This window comes from Anomaloglossus baeobatrachus, chromosome 1 (genome assembly GCF_048569485.1).
Source record: "Anomaloglossus baeobatrachus isolate aAnoBae1 chromosome 1, aAnoBae1.hap1, whole genome shotgun sequence".
In the NCBI taxonomy this organism is placed as follows: domain Eukaryota; kingdom Metazoa; phylum Chordata; class Amphibia; order Anura; family Aromobatidae; genus Anomaloglossus; species Anomaloglossus baeobatrachus.
In genome coordinates this window covers 521395319-521417746 of record NC_134353.1, presented here as the reverse complement: position 1 = coordinate 521417746, position 22428 = coordinate 521395319, and the positions used below count along the sequence as shown (strand labels likewise).

Sequence of the window (22428 nt, the reverse complement as noted above, 5' to 3'; positions counted from 1 at the left end):
AGCAAAACTGTTTTCAGCTGTGCTAACATACTTAAACAAGGGTTGTCACTGGTTTTCTAAACATCCATTAGCCTTCTAACACAGTTAGCAAACACAATGTACCATCAGAACACTGGAGTGGTGGTTGTTGGAAATGGGCCTCTATACACCTATGTAGATATTGCATTAAAAAACAGACGTTTGCCACTAAAATAGTCATTTACCACATTAACAACGTATAGAGGGGATTTCTGTTTCATTTAATTTAGCTTCATTGGAAAAAAAAGTGCTTTTCTTTCAAAAATAAGGAAATATCTAAGTGACCCTGAAATTTTGAACTGTAAGGTATATTCTTCAGTATTGTATATGAGATTTTTTGAAATCCAATATACCATGCTGGCACTGTAACAAAAAGAGCGCAAATACACAGCTGAAAAGCCGATTGGCTCCTACCTGCAAGTCGAAAAAACACCTTTTGCACCATTTTAACTCCCTCTTTCCCTTTTCCATACTCCCACTTGCTGGGCTCGATAGCTCCTGTGCTTCCTTCCTCAAAGGCACCGGTCCCCGACTTTTCATAGGTTGCAGCCACGTTGGTGAAAGCCATATACACGTGACATAATATGTCTCCAAACCCCCCCATTCCTAGCGCCACTGCTGCACAATAGTGTCTGCAGCCATTAGCAGCTCGGGAAGTGCCAGCAGGGGTCCTGAGAGCCACATGTGGCCCCTGAGCCATAGGTTTGGGGAACACCAGTGATTACATATCGTTGTCCTGGAGTCTGATGTCTTACTAGTAATGATGGGTGATATAAGTGGGTGGAAGAAAAGAGTTAATCCGCGCTGCCAGAAGGAGATTGCTGGAGATTAAAAGTATCTGATTTTATTGTTCTACGCGTTTCAGAGTCATACGACCCCTTCTTCAGGAACAAAATCAATAATGTACAATCAATGGTATTCGTAACAAGCAGTTGGACGCTCGGATGGACTCGAGAATAATGGAAGATCTTCCGGAATACTTGAGTTCCCCATTGTCTTCCATTATACTCGTTTATTGGAATCGCGCCCATCCAAGCGTCCAACAGCTCGCTACAAATACTGAGCACCCGAGCATGGTAGTGCCCACTCATCACTAGTTACGAGTACAGAGCACCCGAGCATGGTAGTGCCCGCTCATCACTAGTTACAAGTACAGAGCACCCGAGCATGGTAGTGCCCGCTCATCACTAGTTACAAGTACAGAGCACCCGAGCATGGTAGTGCCCGCTCATCACTAGTTACCAGTACTGAGCCCCTGAGCATGGTAGTGCCCGCTCATCACCAGTTACAAGTACTGAGCACCCGAGCATGGTAGTGCCCGCTCATCACTAGTTACCAGTACCGAGCACCCGAGCATGGTATTGTCCGCTCATCAGTAGTTACGAGTACAGAGCACCCGAGCATGGTAGTGCCCGCTCATCACTAGTTACCAGTACCGAGCACCCGAGCATTGTATTGTCCGCTCATCACTAGTTACGAGTACTGAGCACCTGAGCATGGTAGTGCCCGCTCATCACTAGTTACCAGTACTGAGCACCCGAGCATGGTAGTGCCCGCTCATTACTAGTTACGAGTACTGAGCACCCGAGCATGGTAGTGCCCGCTCATCACTAGTTACCAGTACTGAGCACCCGAGCATGGTAGTGCCCGCTCATTACTAGTTACGAGTACAGAGCACCCGAGCATGGTAGTGTCTAGGGGCGGGCTGGGCCGGGAGGCAGGGGGCCAATTGCCCTCCGGGCTGCTCTCCCAGCTATTGTAGAGGGTCGGCCGCCTGCTGCATAATGTCATTATAGCACATGGCCGCGCACAGTGAATTGCGTGCGGCCGTGTCTCCTGTACTATGATGCGGCCGGGCACACTGACATTACAGGTGCACACAGTGCTGACCGGCCGCATAGTACAGGAGACACGGCCGTGCGCAGTTCACAGTACGCGGCCATGTGTGTTATAATGGCTTCCTGCAGCGCGCGCTGCCTCCGTTCAGCCGAAGAGCATCAGACAAGTGTTGCGGCTACATCCCAGTGGCTAGACGAAGCTGCCTGGGTAGTGGGAGTATATAGAGGATAAAACCTGGCTCAACCAATCTTTGTTGTAGGTGCTCAGGAGAAAGGACAGTCAATATAGAAAATATACTCCGGCACACTATAGAAAAATGCGAAGAAGAGTCCAATATGATGCTCAAAAAATGTCTTTATTATAAACGTAAGATTGTCCAACGTTTCTACCCATCAAGGGTTTTCTTCAAGGACTATGAAAGATGAGACTAGATTTCTTAAACGAGCACCAGAAACACGTCAGGTGAATCAACTATTGGTATCCGAAAAGGTACTAAAAGGACCAGTTTGAGATCAAGACATCGGGTCATATGAGCAAAGAAATGAAAGAAAGACCTCCGCCGTTTCTTACAAATGTGATCGGTGTGTTAATCCCTTAGGGGTCATAGACCAAATAATTCTCATGGGTGAGGCCAATGTGTAAAAAGGGTCCAGGACCACGTTCAAGTCCGATTGACCTATATAGGTGAGTAGTTAGTGCTATAGACTTGGGAATGAGTCCAAATGGTTCTCCAGTAGTTTGAAGAATCAAGGTGATCTCAAACTGGTCCTTTTAGTACCTTTTCGGATACCAATAGTTGATTCACCTGACGTGTTTCTGGTGCTCGTTTAAGAAATCTAGTCTCATCTTTCATAGTCCTTGAAGAAAACCCTTGATGGGTAGAAACGTTGGACAATCTTACGTTTATAATAAAGACATTTTTTGAGCATCATATTGGACTCTTCTTCGCATTTTTCTATAGTGTGCCGGAGTATATTTTCTATATTGGGTAGTGGGAGTGACCAGCTTGGTTAGTGGGTGTGGCCATGCTTCCTCCCATCCACTGTAATCATGCAGGCTTCCCATCCCCCTCTCCCCCTGCGGCCCCCTCCCCCATTTTGGGATCTTACCTCAGACCCCCGCTTCTATTATAAACAACTCCAGGACCACCTGGAGTTTCTTTCTGGTATCAGCTGTGTTGCTGAAGCCCCGCCCCTTCTGATCACATGGGCAGGACGTCACCACAGGTCCTTTAGCCCGTGGGATTTACCATCAAACAAGTGGAGCGCACGGGAGACAAGAAGAGGAGAGAAGTGTCCCCCAATCATCAAAAGTAAAAGCCCCCCAGTATGTGTGTATGTATAGGATTGTGTCTGTCTATGTGTCTGATTATTTATATGTGAATGTTTTCAAATATGTATACGCTTCTATGTGACTATATCTGTATATGTGTCTGTATATGTATGTATATATAGCTGTACGCTGTGCGTGTGTATACGGCTCTGTGTACATGTATACAGCTGTACGCTGTGCGTGTGTGTATACGGCCGTACGCTGTGCGTGTGTGTATACGGCTGTACATGTATGTATACGCCTGTGTGTCTATGGCTGTGCGTGTGTGTCTATGGCTGTGCGTGTGTGTATATGGCTGTGCGTGCGAGTATATGGCTGTGCGTGGGTGTATACGCCTGTGCGTGGGTGTATACGCCTGTGCGTGGGTGTATACGCCTGTGCGTGGGTGTATACGCCTGTGCGTGGGTGTATACGGCTGTGCGTGGGTGTATACGGCTGTGCGTGGGTGTATACGGCTGTGCGTGCGTGTATACGGCTGTGCGTGCGTTTATACGGCTGTGCGTGCGTTTATACGGCTGTGCGTGCGTTTATACGGCTGTGCGTGCGTGTATATGGCTGTACGCTGTGCGTGTGTGTATACGGCTGTGCGTGTGTGTATATGGTTGTGCGTTTGTGTATATGGCTGTACGCTGTGCGTGTGTGTATACGGCTGTGCGTGTGTGTATACGGCTGTGCGTGTGTGTATACGGCTGTGCGTGTGTGTATACGGCTGTGCGTGTGTGTATACGGCTGTGCGTGTGTGTATACGGCTGTGCGTGTGTGTATACGGCTGTGCGTGTGTGTATACGGCTGTGCGTGATGATTAAGAACGTTCCAGCGTTCGAAACGCGTCTCTCTTGTTCATTAATGGACTTTTAATGGAATTTTAACCTTATCTAAATAAAGGCGGAGTTCTATTTTTATAAAGACATGGATGCTGGAGTTTTTCCTTTGGGCTGTGCATGTGTGTATACAGCTGTATGCTGTGTGTAGGAGTATAGGGCTGTGCGTGTGTGTATACAGCTGTATGCTGTGTGTAGGCGTATAGGGCTGTGCGTGTGTGTATACAGCTGTATGCTGTGTGTAGGAGTATAGGGCTGTGCGTGTGTGTATACAGCTGTATGCTGTGTGTAGGAGTATAGGGCTGTGCGTGTGTGTATACAGCTGTTTGCTGTGTGTAGGCGTATAGGGCTGTGCGTGTGTGTATACAGCTGTATGCTGTGTGTAGGAGTATAGGGCTGTGCGTGTGTGTATACAGCTGTATGCTGTGTGTAGGAGTATAGGGCTGTGCGTGTGTGTATACAGCTGTATGCTGTGTGTAGGAGTATAGGGCTGTGCGTGTGTGTATACAGCTGTATGCTGTGTGTAGGAGTATAGGGCTGTGCGTGTGTGTATACAGCTGTATGCTGTGTGTAGGAGTATAGGGCTGTGCGTGTGTGTATACAGCTGTATGCTGTGTGTAGGAGTATAGGGCTGTGCGTGTGTGTATACAGCTGTATGCTGTGTGTAGGAGTATAGGGCTGTGCGTGTGTGTATACAGCTGTATGCTGTGTGTAGGAGTATAGGGCTGTGCGTGTGTGTATACAGCTGTATGCTGTGTGTAGGAGTATAGGGCTGTGCGTGTGTGTATACAGCTGTATGCTGTGTGTAGGAGTATAGGGCTGTGCGTGTGTGTATACAGCTGTATGCTGTGTGTAGGAGTATAGGGCTGTGCGTGTGTGTATACAGCTTGACCATTGAGAAAGGATTCTCCAGTCGTGCTGTGTGTGTTACCCACCATTACCATCTGTAAATAATACACGGACTGCATGTGACTTGGTTTAAAATTGGCCACAGCAGCCTTTATTACCTATTATTTACATACTAACACAAGGGGGCGCCGTCCAACGGGCGACCCCAACAAATAACAATAGGTAACACAGTAACCAATACAGTAAATATACAACCCTGGGTAGGCCCAGTCCAGGAACCACTTCTCACCCCAGTATCCCTGGCCGCAACACACCGACCCAGAGATGAGGTATTAATCACCTACGGATTAACCCCCCAACTTTGCAGAACCCCGTGCCTGCAACATCCCGGAACCTGGAGCCACCATACCAAGATGGTGTCTCTCTGTCCAGTTACCATTGCCTTCAACCGCCTCTGGACCAGACCTACCCCCCGCCACAGGACAGGGCACGTGACTCCTTACGTGGCCTGGACCCGCCACACACCAAAAGCTTGTACCACACCTCCACGCAATCACAGCGTCCACAAAACAGCACCAATAACGTTAAGATACACCCCCATCGCATCTCCAAAACCACCAGTTCAGCGTCACCAACTTTGGCGCCGCCCCCAATAAGGCTCGATTGATACTGCCTACCGCACGAGCCCCACGCCATTCCAACCTGGTCACACTATCAAAACTACCCCACGCTTAAGCCCGGGTATGTCTTCCACAATGCAACAAACCAACAACAATTTTTTTTTTTTTTTTAAACATTCATAAATAACTTCTCGAGGTACCAAATCGCTGCCTCCCACTTACTGGACCAGTACCATCGACCCGTCCAGACCCAACTGGCAAAATTCGGGCGAGCCTCAGACCCCCGAGGCCCCGAGAACCAACGAATGCCCAAATATCCAAATGAGGCACACCCTCACCACAAAACCCAGAGGTTATAAATCCACAGATAACACCAACCTGTTACACCAACCCATTCCACTCCCAAAATTACTCAAACGCCCCCATTGGCCTTAACCCGATAACAACTGAGGCCAAACGTAACGCCGACAAACGGGAGGACTCCCACCTCCCAATACTTTTCACAACCCCTTTTCTGAGACCACCGAGGGGCCTTTGTGGCAGCCCAATCCAGAGGGAATACGACCCGTAGTATTCCGGGCGCCCACCCCCGCCACTTGCAATCAAGTCTGCAGCACTGCCACAAAATGGTACCTTAACTAACGTGACACAACAATAACCCTGGGCATCCTCATAACATAATTCCGCACCCGGGACTGCATACAACAACACCAACCTTCACCATCCGCCTAACCTGATTCGGTGAGCGACGAAGCCGGCACTCAACCCACTGCACCACCGCGGACACATCCTCCAACATTCAACCTCCGCTCTTAACCGTAGATGGGCTGACCAACCCCACAATCTCAAAGCCCCCCAAAAGGCTAACACGAACCGTTGTGGACAAGAGGAAACAAAACCCGCTCGTGCTCAGATGAACATAGCAACCACAAAACACTCACCAAACGCTGCCACAAAACAACGGAGACGGACCCTTGTGTCCCGCTCCCTCACACCCGTACGACAAAACCCCTTCAAGGCCTGCCACGCACTAAGATCCTGTGAAAACATCTCTCCACATCTAATCCTCAACAAGACAGCCACAGCCGCCACCCTCTGCTCCACTGCCGACGCCGGCCTAGCAACCTGAAAACCGTTACTCACCACTGCCAACGCCGCCACCAAATACTCCACCAGGCTTTCCTCACACATGGCCCCAAACCACGTTATCCGCGCCCCCCACACTTCTAGATATCAGCACCAAATAACCTCAGTCACTGAGCTCCGAGCCGCTCCCCAACACAGCCACACCAGACTCCACAAGCCCTCCGGACACACCGTGCCCACCTCGTCTGCTACCCGGCCTCAACTCCCGAAACCTGCAGAACTGGAAGGAAACAAAGCAGCTGCTATACCCTTGGCGAACCCCCAGTACTGGTTGCGCCACGCATAAATTTTTTTTTTTTTTTTTTAAAAACGCATACAATTGAGAAACCAACTGCCACAAGTACGCCACCCTTGGCCCCAGGATTAGCAAACCAACTATTAATCTAATTCTCCACCAACTGATAGTCAGAATGACAGCACACCTTCCTCTCGGAAAAAACTACCAACCTCCACAACTCGACCCCTACCACCGATTGGAAGTGCTACCCACGATGCCCAACCCGAAAACAACTGGACCCGCTGCAACCGAGTACCGCAGCCACGTTCCATCAGGTACCACCTTACCCAGCCAGAATCCGCGGCCACTAAATCGCCGTAAGAAAAACAAAAAACCTCCTACACCATCAGATCATCATTGATCTCCCTCGTGACCCACACAAATGATCCGATGGCTGCACCCTCGGCGCAGCCATCGCCAGCCGTCCAGCAGACACTCGCCCCAGCGGCGTAACTCTACACCCGTGGTTCGACCGCCCCAGCAAAGACTGCACCGCCTGAAACCACACCGTCTTAGCTGGCCTAACTGCCTCTATCACAGCCCATAGGACCACCCCATTACCCACGAAGCCTACCTCTCTGACCATAACATCAAACTTTATCCCCCACAAACCGTATCACTGGCGTTGGACCCTCAGTCTTCGCCTGCGCCAACCGGCCCAAAAAAAAAAAAAAGAGTATCCACCACCATCTGCAATGAAACAATCAACCCAAACGAATCATCAACCCGCCAACCCGATGGAAAGAGAATCAACCTATAATGAATGAGAGGTGTAAGCTTGGACACACCACGCACCAAACACTCCACCAAGGAATAACCGCCTCCAAAGGAACATAAAATGGGACAAAACCCATTAGCCCCCACCGATCAACATAATAATAACTCCCCTCCCCCCCGCAGCACCCGAACTGCTAGCTAGCAGGGTAGACCAGTAACAACCTAATGCCACCTCCAAAACCGCCTTTGCCATCAATGCTCCACGGCTCACCGCCTTTACCAAATCCCACCCTCTGTCAAACGACACATAATAAACCGCCGACAATTCTGGAGCCAAGCAGGCATACACCGATGACTCCTCCAGATAAGATACGTTTTGAACAAGCCGAAATATATACATCTATATACGGCTCATTTCCGGCACTACCCCCCCAACAGAGAAACCCAATCATGACAAGGAGGGCCCCGAATGGCCCACCCATCCTGCCCAAAGCCACTTCCTGACCCCTATTTCCACCGACAACCACCAGGCGTCCCCTAGCCCAGCGCAAACTTCCAATAAGGAGGCGAAGATCCACCAATACAAATAGAAAGACACAGAATTACTATGATCTTTACCACCACCCAACACTTATGCTTAAGACAACCGTCCGCGCCAAATCTGCACCACCCATCATTCTATGCCCCCCAAACAACCCTCATTGTCCGTGTCGCCGGGGTTCCAAGCCCCGAACCGCCAACTGCCCCCCAAAAGGGGCTGACTAGGAGCCGCCATCCACTGCAGCCCTAAGGATGTGCCCGTATGATCCTACCGCATACCGGCACGCAACACCTTCCCTTGCTGAAATTACTCGGCGTACTGAAGCCAGACTAAACCGCCATATGACCTAACACGCCACCCCAAATGGATCCATATAACCAAACCATGCCGAACCAATTACCCAATTCCTTCCCCTGATACCCTTGCCAAAAACGCAAATGCCCGCAGCCACGTTGCAAATGTACGAGGGGTGAGCCTCCACCGGCGCTCCCCCCCCTCTACTTATCCTTCCCGGAATCACTTGGCTTAACCTAATCCAGGTGCCACTGTTCCAGGGGGAGCAACGAAATTATTTCTACACTTTCCCCCATTCAAATCTTATCCCTCACATCCTCCAGCAGGTGAGCCCCCCCCCAACGGGCCTTCGAAGTACCCATACCTCTCACACTTGGCCACTGTCATCCAGACGCACCACCTCACCCCGTCTTCTTTCTTCACCACTCACTCTGTCACAGCCCTTGCCGCCTCTGCCCGAAAATGCTCCCCTGCCGCCTCATGCGCCCTCACTCTGCTTGCCGCACCTGCGCCCACTAACCACCGATCCCGTCCATGCCCCCGGCGGTGCATGCGCACTCTCCACAACCGTATATACCACTGCAGTAAAATACCCCATGCCTGATCAAAACACAAAAACCCACTCGGCGCTGCCGTGTCCGCAGCCGCCCCCCCACCAACTGCGCCCCAACCCTGCCGAATCCACGGCCGTCTCACCCGACCGCGACCCGGCGTATCCTGGAATAAAAGTCATGCCATCCGGACATCTGATTCTTCCGTCGCTGCTTCCTCCTCCTCCTCGCTGGAGCCAACCGCCTCTGGCTCATGTAACGCAGACGCCGCCGAAGCGCTGCCACCACCACGGCCGTCCTCCTGGTACGCCGCGTGGGCACCATCCTCCAAGCTCCATCTTCTGTCCCGCGGCGACAACCCCGGAAACCGTCCCGTCCCACGGGCTGCCAGCGCGGGCCTCATCTTCTGGCCCGACCCCCCCCCCCCGCTGCCTGCAAGGACGGGGGAGTACCTGTGGCCCGACCCGCTGCCAGCAGACTCCCATCCAGAGCCGCCAGCCTTCTGCCCTCCTGGGCCCAGAAGGCATCCGTCCGCCGGGCCCTCCCCCCCCTGGGGGAGACCGCCGCTGCCGGGAGCTGCACGCCTGCTCTGGGTGACCAGGCAGGGACCGCAGGGCCCCCGTCGTCACCCCCACGTACCGACGCCTCCCGGGCATCCGTCGCACCAGGCTCGCCTGCCCTGGTGCCGGACCCCCTGCTGGCTGCAGCCCCCCGGGCCCCCCCCCCCTCCACTCGCGGGGGGGGGATAATGCTGGCCTCCGTCCTCGCCGGGCGCTCTCCTGGCCAGGAGCCGCCGCATCCAGCCCTCCTGGGCCCGTGAAAGCCTCTGTCCGCTGGGCCCTCCCCCTCCTGGGGGAGACCGCCGCGGCCGGGAGCTGCACCCTGATCTGGGTGACCAAGCAGAAACTGCAGGGCCCCTGCTGTCACCCCACTCACCGCCGCCTCCTGGGCACCCGTCGCACCAGGCCCGCCTGCCCTGGTGCCGGACCCACCACTGGCTGCAGCTCCGCGGCCCCCCCCCGCCGTCCGCGAGGGGTAAAGCTGGCCTCTGTCACAGCCGGGCGCTCTCCCCGTCCGGGAGCCGCCGCATCCAGCAATCCAGGCCGCGTCTCGGACCGGAAGTAGGCCGCAGACTAGCCACGCCCCCTTCCCGGTTGCCGCGGCCCGGACGGAGATTCCTCAAGCGGCCGGAGCAGCAGCTAAGTACTGCCCTGCCCCACGTCACTACCGCGGAGGGTCCCCGAAGGGGCTCTCGCATCTCCTCCTCGCTCCCCCCGCACACGGCCAGTACCTGAGAGATGAGGGAGGGGGGGGACGCCGCCCGCAGCTGACAGGGGAGCGAGGGGAAAGTGCCAACGGGTTAACCCCCAGCAGCCAAGACGTGGGACCGCGCTGCCAGGGGCCCGTGCACTGCCATGATGAATCCGCTGGTCCCGGATAGCAGCCATCCTGTCGCACGTCCGGATCGTTCCATATCCGGAAGTCTGGTGATGTGAGGGGCTGGGGAACCTCCATCATGACGTCCTTGTACAGATCTTTGTGTCCTTCTAAATACTCCCACTCCTCCATGGAGAAATAGAAGGTGACGTCCTGACACCTTATAGGAACCTCTCCAGTCAGATCGTTCCATATCCGGAAGTCAAGAGAGAGGGGGGTAAGTCAAGGTCCTTTACTTACACCCCTCAACTGTCCCACCTCTTCCTCCAGGGAACTCCTCCTACCCACCAATCCCTCTATTCTGCCTTATAAACAAACCATTCCTGTTTCCATTAACCCCATCACTCCTTCCCTTCCCTCTAGTCATGTCGCCCCTCCACCCTATGGGTTCCATGGCTTTCTGTATGCTGTGTGTAGGAGTATAGGGCTGTGCGTGTGTGTTACTGACCTGCAAAGGATCCGGGATCGGCTGGGGCCCATCACGGCAGAGACCGGTACCCTGAGGCTCCATTGGAACTGTAAGTAAAGATACCTGGACCCGCAGCAGCTGACTCAGCCTCTTATTGCTGGCGCCCCGCACTTCGGCGCCAGCCATCACTACAACCATACCTCCCAACTTTTAAAGAAGGAAAAGAGGGACAAAGTTTGCGGCGCGCGTAGCGCGCCGTGGCAAATTTTTAGGCCACGCCCCCTAACCACACCCATTTCACAGTCACGCCCATATCCACTCCCCATCCACACCCGTTCAGCACAAACACGCAGGCAGCCGGCGGGCCTCCAGCACGGACACGCAGGCAGCCGGCGGGCCTCCAGCACGGACACGCAGGCAGCCGGCGGGCCTCCAGCACGGACACGCAAGCAGCCGGCGGGCCTCCAGCACGGACACGCAAGCAGCCGGCGGGCCTCCAGCACGGACACGCAGGCAGCCGGCGGGCCTCCAGCACGGACACGCAGGCAGCCGGCGGGCCTCCAGCACGGACACGCAGGCAGCCGGCGGGCCTCCAGCACGGACACGCAGGCAGCCGGCGGGCCTCCAGCACGGACACGCAGGCAGCCGGCGGGCCTCCAGCACGGACACGCAGGCAGCCGGCGGGCCTCCAGCACGGACACGCAGGCAGCCGGCGGGCCTCCAGCACGGACACGCAGGCAGCCACAGTGAGGCGGCCGGTCGCCTTCACAGACAGGCGGCCGGCCGCCTTCACAGACAGGCGGCGGGCCTCCAGCACGGACACGCAGGCAGCCGGCGGGCCTCCAGCACGGACACGCAGGCAGCCGGCGGGCCTCCAGCACGGACACGCAGGCAGCCGGCGGGCCTCCAGCACGGACACGCAGGCAGCCGGCGGGCCTCCAGCACGGACACGCAGGCAGCCGGCAGGCCTCCAGCACGGACACGCAGGCAGCCACAGTGAGGCGGCCGGTCGCCTTCACAGACAGGCGGCCGGCCGCCTTCACAGACAGGCGGCGGGCCTCCAGCACGGACACGCAGGCAGCCGGCAGGCCTCCAGCACGGACACGCAGGCAGCCGGCGGGCCTCCAGCACGGACACGCAGGCAGCCGGCGGGCCTCCAGCACGGACACGCAGGCAGCCGGCGGGCCTCCAGCACGGACACGCAAGCAGCCGGCGGGCCTCCAGCACGGACACGCAAGCAGCCGGCGGGCCTCCAGCACGGACACGCAGGCAGCCGGCGGGCCTCCAGCACGGACACGCAGGCAGCCGGCGGGCCTCCAGCACGGACACGCAGGCAGCCGGCGGGCCTCCAGCACGGACACGCAGGCAGCCGGCGGGCCTCCAGCACGGACACGCAGGCAGCCGGCGGGCCTCCAGCACGGACACGCAGGCAGCCGGCGGGCCTCCAGCACGGACACGCAGGCAGCCGGCGGGCCTCCAGCACGGACACGCAGGCAGCCACAGTGAGGCGGCCGGTCGCCTTCACAGACAGGCGGCCGGCCGCCTTCACAGACAGGCGGCGGGCCTCCAGCACGGACACGCAGGCAGCCGGCGGGCCTCCAGCACGGACACGCAGGCAGCCGGCGGGCCTCCAGCACGGACACGCAGGCAGCCGGCGGGCCTCCAGCACGGACACGCAGGCAGCCGGCGGGCCTCCAGCACGGACACGCAGGCAGCCGGCGGGCCTCCAGCACGGACACGCAGGCAGCCGGCGGGCCTCCAGCACGGACACGCAGGCAGCCGGCGGGCCTCCAGCACGGACACGCAGGCAGCCGGCAGGCCTCCAGCACGGACACGCAGGCAGCCACAGTGAGGCGGCCGGTCGCCTTCACAGACAGGCGGCCGGCCGCCTTCACAGACAGGCGGCGGGCCTCCAGCACGGACACGCAGGCAGCCGGCGGGCCTCCAGCACGGACACGCAGGCAGCCGGCGGGCCTCCAGCACGGACACGCAGGCAGCCGGCGGGCCTCCAGCACGGACACGCAGGCAGCCGGCGGGCCTCCAGCACGGACACGCAAGCAGCCGGCGGGCCTCCAGCACGGACACGCAGGCAGCCGGCGGGCCTCCAGCACGGACACGCAGGCAGCCGGCGGGCCTCCAGCACGGACACGCAGGCAGCCGGCGGGCCTCCAGCACGGACACGCAGGCAGCCGGCGGGCCTCCAGCACGGACACGCAGGCAGCCGGCGGGCCTCCAGCACGGACACGCAGGCAGCCGGCGGGCCTCCAGCACGGACACGCAGGCAGCCGGCGGGCCTCCAGCACGGACACGCAGGCAGCCACAGTGAGGCGGCCGGTCGCCTTCACAGACAGGCGGCCGGCCGCCTTCACAGACAGGCGGCGGGCCTCCAGCACGGACACGCAGGCAGCCGGCGGGCCTCCAGCACGGACACGCAGGCAGCCGGCGGGCCTCCAGCACGGACACGCAGGCAGCCGGCGGGCCTCCAGCACGGACACGCAGGCAGCCGGCGGGCCTCCAGCACGGACACGCAGGCAGCCGGCGGGCCTCCAGCACGGACACGCAGGCAGCCGGCGGGCCTCCAGCACGGACACGCAGGCAGCCGGCGGGCCTCCAGCACGGACACGCAGGCAGCCGGCGGGCCTCCAGCACGGACACGCAGGCAGCCGGCGGGCCTCCAGCACGGACACGCAGGCAGCCGGCGGGCCTCCAGCACGGACACGCAGGCAGCCGGCGGGCCTCCAGCACGGACACGCAGGCAGCCGGCGGGCCTCCAGCACGGACACGCAAGCAGCCGGCGGGCCTCCAGCACGGACACGTAAGCAGCCGGCGGGCCTCCAGCACGGACACGCAGGCAGCCGGCGGGCCTCCAGCACGGACACGCAGGCAGCCGGCGGGCCTCCAGCACGGACACGCAGGCAGCCGGCGGGCCTCCAGCACGGACACGCAGGCAGCCGGCGGGCCTCCAGCACGGACACGCAGGCAGCCGGCGGGCCTCCAGCACGGACACGCAGGCAGCCGGCGGGCCTCCAGCACGGACACGCAGGCAGCCGGCGGGCCTCCAGCACGGACACGCAGGCAGCCACAGTGAGGCGGCCGGTCGCCTTCACAGACAGGCGGCCGGCCGCCTTCACAGACAGGCGGCGGGCCTCCAGCACGGACACGCAGGCAGCCGGCGGGCCTCCAGCACGGACACGCAGGCAGCCGGCGGGCCTCCAGCACGGACACGCAGGCAGCCGGCGGGCCTCCAGCACGGACACGCAGGCAGCCACAGTGAGGCGGCCGGTCGCCTTCACAGACAGGCGGCCGGCCGCCTTCACAGACAGGCGGCGGGCCTCCAGCACGGACACGCAGGCAGCCGGCGGGCCTCCAGCACGGACACGCAGGCAGCCGGCGGGCCTCCAGCACGGACACGCAGGCAGCCGGCGGGCCTCCAGCACGGACACGCAGGCAGCCACAGTGAGGCGGCCGGTCGCCTTCACAGACAGGCGGCCGGCCGCCTTCACAGACAGGCGGCGGGCCTCCAGCACGGACACGCAGGCAGCCGGCGGGCCTCCAGCACGGACACGCAGGCAGCCGGCGGGCCTCCAGCACGGACACGCAGGCAGCCGGCGGGCCTCCAGCACGGACACGCAGGCAGCCGGCGGGCCTCCAGCACGGACACGCAGGCAGCCGGCGGGCCTCCAGCACGGACACGCAGGCAGCCGGCGGGCCTCCAGCACGGACACGCAGGCAGCCGGCGGGCCTCCAGCACGGACACGCAGGCAGCCGGCGGGCCTCCAGCACGGACACGCAGGCAGCCGGCGGGCCTCCAGCACGGACACGCAGGCAGCCGGCGGGCCTCCAGCACGGACACGCAGGCAGCCGGCGGGCCTCCAGCACGGACACGCAGGCAGCCACAGTGAGGCGGCCGGTCGCCTTCACAGACAGGCGGCCGGCCGCCTTCACAGACAGGCGGCGGGCCGCCCGCACAGAGAGGCGGCCAGCCGCCCGCAGAGAGAGGCGGCCGGCCGCCCACACAATGAGGCGGCGGGCCGCCCGCACAGACAGGCGGCGGGGGGCGCCCGCACAGACAGGCGGCCGGCCGCCTTCACAGACAGGCGGCGGGCCGCCCGCACAGAGAGGCGGCCAGCCGCCCGCAGAGAGAGGCGGCCGGCCGCCCGCACAATGAGGCGGCGGGCCGCCCCCACACAGACAGGCGGCGGGCCGCCCGCACAGACAGGCGACGGGGGGCGCCCGCACAGACAGGCGGCAGGGGGGGCGCCCGCACAGACAGGCGGCAGGGGGGCGCCCGCACAGACAGGCGGCAGGGGGGCGCCCGCACAGACAGGCGGCGGGGGGCGCCCGCACAGACAGGCGGCGGGGGGCGCCCGCACAGACAGGCGGCAGGGGGGCGCCCGCACAGACAGGCGGCAGGGGGGCGCCCGCACAGACAGGCGGCGGGGGGCGCCCGCACAGACAGGCGGCGGGGGGCGCCCGCACAGACAGGTGGCGGGCCGACCGCACAGACAGGCGGCCGGCCGACCGCACAGACAGGCTCCGGCCGGGGGTGAGGGGGGAGGGAGGGAAATCAGCGCTGGGGAGATTAGTTTACTGTACCAGCAGCAGCACAGGCAGCGCTCCTCTCTATGCCACGTCTACTAGGATGGTAGGAGGGAAAAGCAGGGAGGCGGAGAGAGAGTGGGTGGGCGGAGCCCGGGAGCCGGCCGTCCCGCCCGTGGCAACGGGACAAACAACGTAAAGCGTGAAAGTCCCGCTGTATCCGGGACGGTTGGGAGGTATGCAGCATGTTAGAATGTGTACATAAGATCCCGCTGGTGGTGGCCGCAGCTTATAGGCCCCAAATCTGGTGACAGGTTCCCTTTAAAGTGAACCTGTCAGGTGCAATATGCACTCAGAGCCAGGAGCAGTTCTGGGTGTATATTGCTAATGCCTGCCTAACCGTCCCTGTATACACTAGCATAGATAAAGAGATCAAGAACAAATATTTTTAAAGATCTTATATCTTATGCTAATGAGCGCGGGGACTAGTCACAAGGGCGTTACTTCACTTGGCTAGTCGGCTCGCATAGCATGTTAGCATGTTATTACGCCCCTGTGTGAGTACTAACACGCTATATGAGCCGACTAGCCAAGTGAAGTAACGCCCTTGGGACTAGTCCCCGCGCTAATTAGCATAAGATATAAGCTCTTTAAAAATACTTTTTCTATAGATGCCTTTATCTATGCTAGTGTATACAGGGACAGTTAGGGAGGGATTAGCAATATACACCCAGAACTGCTCCTGGCTCTGAGTGCAGATTGCACCTGATAGGTTCCCTTTAAAGGGAAACTGTCACCAGAAATTTAGCAAAAAAAATAAAAGATTCCCCTCTGCAGCTCCTGGGATGAATTCTGGAAAGGTTCCTGTTGCTATTGTGCCCCCTTTGAGACCTAAAATAATACTTTATGAAGTCTTACCTTTTTGTATGCAAATCTGTTTTTATGGTCACGGGGGCGGGCTGCCTGGCGTCCGTTATTCCCCCTCCTGCCGTTGTACGCCGTCCCCCATTGCTCATTTCCATACATGAGGACGCCTTCCTCATGTAACTGTCCTCCTGAAGTTTTGTGCATGCCCAGTGCCACTCTCGCGGGAGTAAGCACTGTGCAAAGTGTGAACGCTTTTGAGGTGATTGCGCAGGCGCGAGATTATGGGCGGCGCTGTGATTGTCATCAGCAGCGTTACCCAAGTACCCACCCATAATCTTGTACCCACGCTTCTCACTCTGCCTCCACCGTTATGCGCAAGCACTGGCCATATGAACCATGTTACCTATTACCGTGGACGCGAGATTATGGGCGGCGCTGTGATTGTCATCAGCAGCGTCATCCAAGTACCCGCCCATAATCTCGTGCCCGCGCTTCTCACTCTGCCTCCACCGTTATGCGCAAGCACTGGCCATATGAACCACATTACCTATTACCATGGGCGCGAGATTATGGGCGGCGCTGTGATTGTCATCAGCAGCGTCATCCAAGTACCCGCCCATAATCTCGTGCCCGTGCTTCTCACTCTGCCTCCACCGTTATGCGCAAGCACTGGCCATATGAACCACGTTACCTATTACCATGGGCGCGAGATTATGGGCGGCGCTGTGATTGTCATCAGCAGCGTCATCCAAGTACCTGCCCATAATCTCGTGCCCGCGCTTCTCACTCTGCCTCCACCGTTATGCGCAAGCACTGGCCATATGAACCACGTTACCTATTACCGTGGGCGCGAGATTATGGGCGGCGCTGTGATTGTCATCAGCAAAGTCATCCAAGTACCCGCCCATAATCTCGTGCCCGCGCTTCTCACTCTGCCTCCACCGTTATGCGCAAGCACTGGCCATATGAACCACGTTACCTATTACCATGGGCGCGAGATTATGGGCGGCGCTGTGATTGTCATCAGCAGCGTCATCCAAGTACCTGCCCATAATCTCGTGCCCGCGCTTCTCACTCTGCCTCCACCGTTATGCGCAAGCACTGGCCATATGAACCACGTTACCTATTACCGTGGGCGCGAGATTATGGGCGGCGCTGTGATTGTCATCAGCAAAGTCATCCAAGTACCCGCCCATAATCTCGTGCAAGCAGTAATAGGTAACATGGTTCATATGGCCAGCACTTGCGCATAACGGTGGAGTCAGAGGGAAAAGTGCGGGCACGAGATTATGGGCGGGTACTTGGTTAACGCTGCTGATGACAATCACAGCGCCGCCCATAATCTCGTGCCTGCGCAATCACCTGAAAAAGCGTTCACATGCGCAAAACTTCGGGAGGACAGTTACATGAGGAAGGCGTCCTTGTGTATGTAAATGAGCAATGGGGGACTGCGTAAAGCGGCAGGAGGGGGAATAACGGACGCCAGACAGCCCGCCCCCGTGACCATAAAAACACATTTGCATACAAAAAGGTAAGACTTCATAAAGTATTTTTGTAGGTCTCAAAGGGGGCACAATAACAACAGGAACCTTTCTAGAAGCAGCCCAGGAGCTGGAGAGGGGAATCTTTTATTTTTATTGTGAAATTTCTGCTGACATGTTCCCTTTAACTGGTAGAGGAGCCAGGATAAAGCAGAGCTGAAGCTGTTGGGAAGCTAGGACCCAGCAGCTCTGCTCCACAGGCAGGAGACCACTGATCGGTAATAGAAGCCTGCAGATGTCACTCTGCATAGGTTATTGTCACTGCTATCTGCAGGAGATAAGTGCTGATTGCACGGTCTCCTCAGCGTCCTGACTCCCCGCGTGTCTGCAGCAGTGAGAAGCCGCACACGGGGAATCAGAGAACAGCTGCCGACAAACGCAGGCTCCGGGACTGGGGGGGGTCGGCTCTGGTGCAGGGGGGGGGGCTCTGCTGCAGGGGGGGGGTCGCTCTGCTGCAGGGGGGTCGCTCTGCTGCAGGGGGTGATTCATACCTCAGCAGCAGTCACAGGAGTAGGTGCGCGCTCGGCTCTGTAATGAATAGTAGAAGGGAGAAACAGCGAGGCGGGGCTACAGTGGGTGGGTGGAGCCGTGACAAACAGCCTCACGGGCGGGACCCGGGATCAAAGGCTCAGACGAGGGACTGTCCCGCTGTATCCGGGACGGTTGGGAGGTATGCTACAACCCTCATCCTCCTCCCCGGGGCCCGCTCCACCTGTGGGGAGCAGAAACATCCTTGCTGCGACACCGTCAACCCCGGAGGACATCACCTGCAGCGGTGGCTAATCCCTGGCCGCATACCATAGGTGGCATCACGAGACAAGCTATTCCCATCATCTCATCCACCATCATCCTTCCCTTTTTATTGTACGCCTCGGGGCCACGAAGCCGGGCAGGGCCACCCGTGACATCCCCAGACCTGATATCACTGGCCCAGCGACGAGTAACACTTGACCCCTTGCCCCGTGGGTGCTACACATACACATGATGTGGGAACACAGGGCAATTGGCCCATTTTGGGATGATGTTTTGGACATAATCCATATATTCTATGGTATAGTAATGAATCCTCATCCCAAATTATGTATATTGGGTATTATTCCAGATTTTCCTGCAGAGGATCTGGTAGTAACCAGTATATCCAGAATCATGTATATTGCTAGAAAAACTATTTCTCTCTGCATACAACCTTCCTCCCCATCCACAGGTGAATGTATTAAGAATCAATGGCTGATTTGTTTAGCAAAAAAGTGTATAAAAAAAAAATGCAATTAAAAAGTTCAGAAATATCTGGGGCCCATGGATTAATGCCCCGGGTTACTCTCAAATATCCTATTGCTGGAAAATAATTTTGTGAAAGCATGGAAATCTAATTTCTCCTTTCTAGGCTATGTCTGGACTTTGTAACTGGACAGTGGGGACATTACAAGAGAGACTTACAGGGCTATCACAAGAGGGGCTGGCTGTGGGGACATTACAAGAGGGGCTGGCTGTGGGGACATTACAAGAGGGGCTGGCTGTGGGGACATTACAAGAGGGGCTGGCTGTGGGGACATGACAAGAGGGGCTGGCTGTGGGGACATTACAAGAGGGGGCTGGCTGTGGGGACATTACAAGAGGGGCTGGCTGAGGGGACATTACAAGAGGGGCTGGCTGTGGGGACATTACAAGAGGGGCTGGCTGTGGGGACATTACAAGAGGGGCTGGCTGTGGGGACATTACAAGAGGGGCTGGCTGTGGGGACGTTACAAGATAGACTTACAGGGCTATCACAGGAGGGGCTGGCTGTGGGGACATTACAAAAGAGACTTACAGGGCTGTCAAAGGAGGGGCTGGCTGTGGGGACATTACAAGAGGGGCTGGCTGAGGGGATGTTACAAGATGGGCTGGCTGTGGGGACATTACAAGAGGGGCTGGCTGTGGGGACGTTACAAGATAGACTTACAGGGCTATCACAGGAGGGGCTGGCTGTGGGGACATTACAAGATAGACTTACAGGGCTATCACAGGAGGGGCTGGCTGAGGGGACATTACAAGAGGGGCTGGCTGAGGAGACATTACAAGAGGGGCTGGCTGTGGGGACAATACAGACAAGATCCAAGTTAGCGGGGATAGGTCGAGAGAGAGTACCCCAATATGCAGTATCAGCAAGACCATGAGAAGTTCAGGCCATGTTTATCAATGCAGTGAAAGGAATAAACTGTTAAAGTTTGGTTTGCCAAGAGAACTCCAGTGTCACGTGTTTCACTACTTCATCTACGATGGGGACAGGCAGCGGGTGATAGACATCAGCCTGAAGGAACCAATAAGTGTCGCACACACCACCGAGCTATACACACACTGACTCTCTGTGGGGAAGGAGCAGAGAGCCTGTACGGCCCAGCGTCCATGCCTTGACGTATCTATAAGGGATAAACGGGTCTCCAGTGACAAACTTCCCGTTAATTTAAACATATTAGTAACGACACAGACTCCAACTTTATTGCCGAATGGCCACAGCTTTATTCAACAGTATATATGTACCAAACTTGTGGCTCAACATGCCACCCCATTAACACCTGAACCTGTACATATATACATATTCTCCACAAAATGACACCTGATAGGTCCATCCGAGAGCCAAACCATCATTCCTATCCCCCGGCCGTAACCTCCAACCGGCCCAGGGGACCACCTCGGCCGTGACCAACCGACCCGAGGTGTAGGGTAATTAACGTTCCATCGTTAATTACCCCTCCCCAGAACCTGCAGGACCTCCGCCTACAAGTTCCCATCCAACTCAACGCCACTCCCCCTGAGTGGCTTCATACCAACAAACCTACTGTCGGTACACCAAACCTCTCTGAACGGACCTATCACCCCGCTGTGACAACAACTCAAAAGAAAACAACATCCTTTTTTTTTTTTTTTTATATATTTCACATTTATTTTCCATTTTTTATTAATTTCTTTTTTTTTTTTTTTTTTATATATACTCTTTATTCTTTTTATTATTATTATCATTTTTATTTATTTATTCATTTATATATTATTCTTTTTTTTTTTTTTTTACATTATTGCAGGGCGGGTGGGCGGGACACGCTGTCTGTAGGTCAAAAGGGGCAGTGACCTCTGCACAGCCCCCTTTATACCCACACACCAACCCTCCCATATCTTGTCCCTCACCCAATCCCTTTTCCCGACTCTCCCACCAATCAGGCAGCCCCTATGTGCCTCCAACCTTAGCACTTAACTCTTTCCTACCCTAACCCTCCCGATCGTCATGGGCCTGTTCACCCCTATGGGGCTCTCTGGCCGTCTTGACGTATCTATAAGGGATAAACGGGTCTCCAGTGACAAACTTCCCGTTAATTTAAACATATTAGTAACGACACAGACTCCAACTTTATTGCCGAATGGCCACAGCTTTATTCAACAGTATATATGTACCAAACTTGTGGCTCAACATGCCACCCCATTAACACCTGAACCTGTACATATATACATATTCTCCACAAAATGACACCTGATAGGTCCATCCGAGAGCCAAACCATCATTCCTATCCCCCGGCCGTAACCTCCAACCGGCCCAGGGGACCACCTCGGCCGTGACCAACCGACCCGAGGTGTAGGGTAATTAACGTTCCATCGTTAATTACCCCTCCCCAGAACCTGCAGGACCTCCGCCTACAAGTTCCCATCCAACTCAACGCCACTCCCCCTGAGTGGCTTCATACCAACAAACCTACTGTCGGTACACCAAACCTCTCTGAACGGACCTATCACCCCGCCACAGACCGGCCAAGTGACACCTTACTTGGCCCGGGCCCCCCACACCACCAATGCTCGTTCTATTCCATCCTTCAAACTCAACGTCCACAAATCCAACCACCATCCGTGAGAATGGACCTCAAATACTGCTCAGTGGACTTCTCCAACTCCTCGAATCGAACCACCAACCTCCGTTCCACGCTCCAAACCTGCCAATCGCCCGGTTCCATTTTTTCCCAGGCCCTGTTAATCCGATCCACTCCTAAAACGCCACTGCCTTCGGGCTACCATATCGGACCTCACAATCCCAATGCCATGGAACGCCCTCCACAAATGAAGTAAGTCCAACTTGCTCTCCCTTTTAACTCTCACGCCGTCCACACTCCAAAGTCATTCCCCCCCACATGCAGCATTAAAACAACAGGTTCCTTGTCAATCCGGCTATAATACACCAATTCAGGGCGAACTCTACTCCAAGTCATGCCCCGAACTCCGAGCCATTTCACACGGGCTTCCTACATCGCCGCTCCGCACGAAGAGACTGCCCACCAAACCATCCTCAATAAAGGACCCCCCCCTGTCACCAAACATCACCTGATCAGATGTGGTTTAATATACAAACGAAACCTGGAGGAATCCCAGCTCCCAATCCACCGGGTCCAATCCTCACTCAGCCCCCCCACGTAGCCGCTTCGGTCGCTGCCCCAATCCGAAAGGAGTGGGCCCATAATCCCTTGGCTACTCCCCCGGCCCTTACTAAAGCCGTCTTCAACACTGCCATACTGGAATCACGATAAGGCAGATCCATCCACATGTCTAAAGAAACACCGGGGTAGCCACCCCACACCTGCAAGAGTTCCGCCACCTGAACCCCTGGGCATAG

The 22428-nt window shown here is 57.0% G+C and overlaps 1 long non-coding RNA gene across 1 annotated transcript in view; it reads right to left on the bottom strand.

The window, feature by feature from the left end:
* LOC142295830 (uncharacterized) overlaps positions 1–22428 on the bottom strand; it is a 66377-nt gene that overhangs the window by 647 nt on the left and 43302 nt on the right. The gene's annotated exons all lie outside the window — the stretch shown is intronic.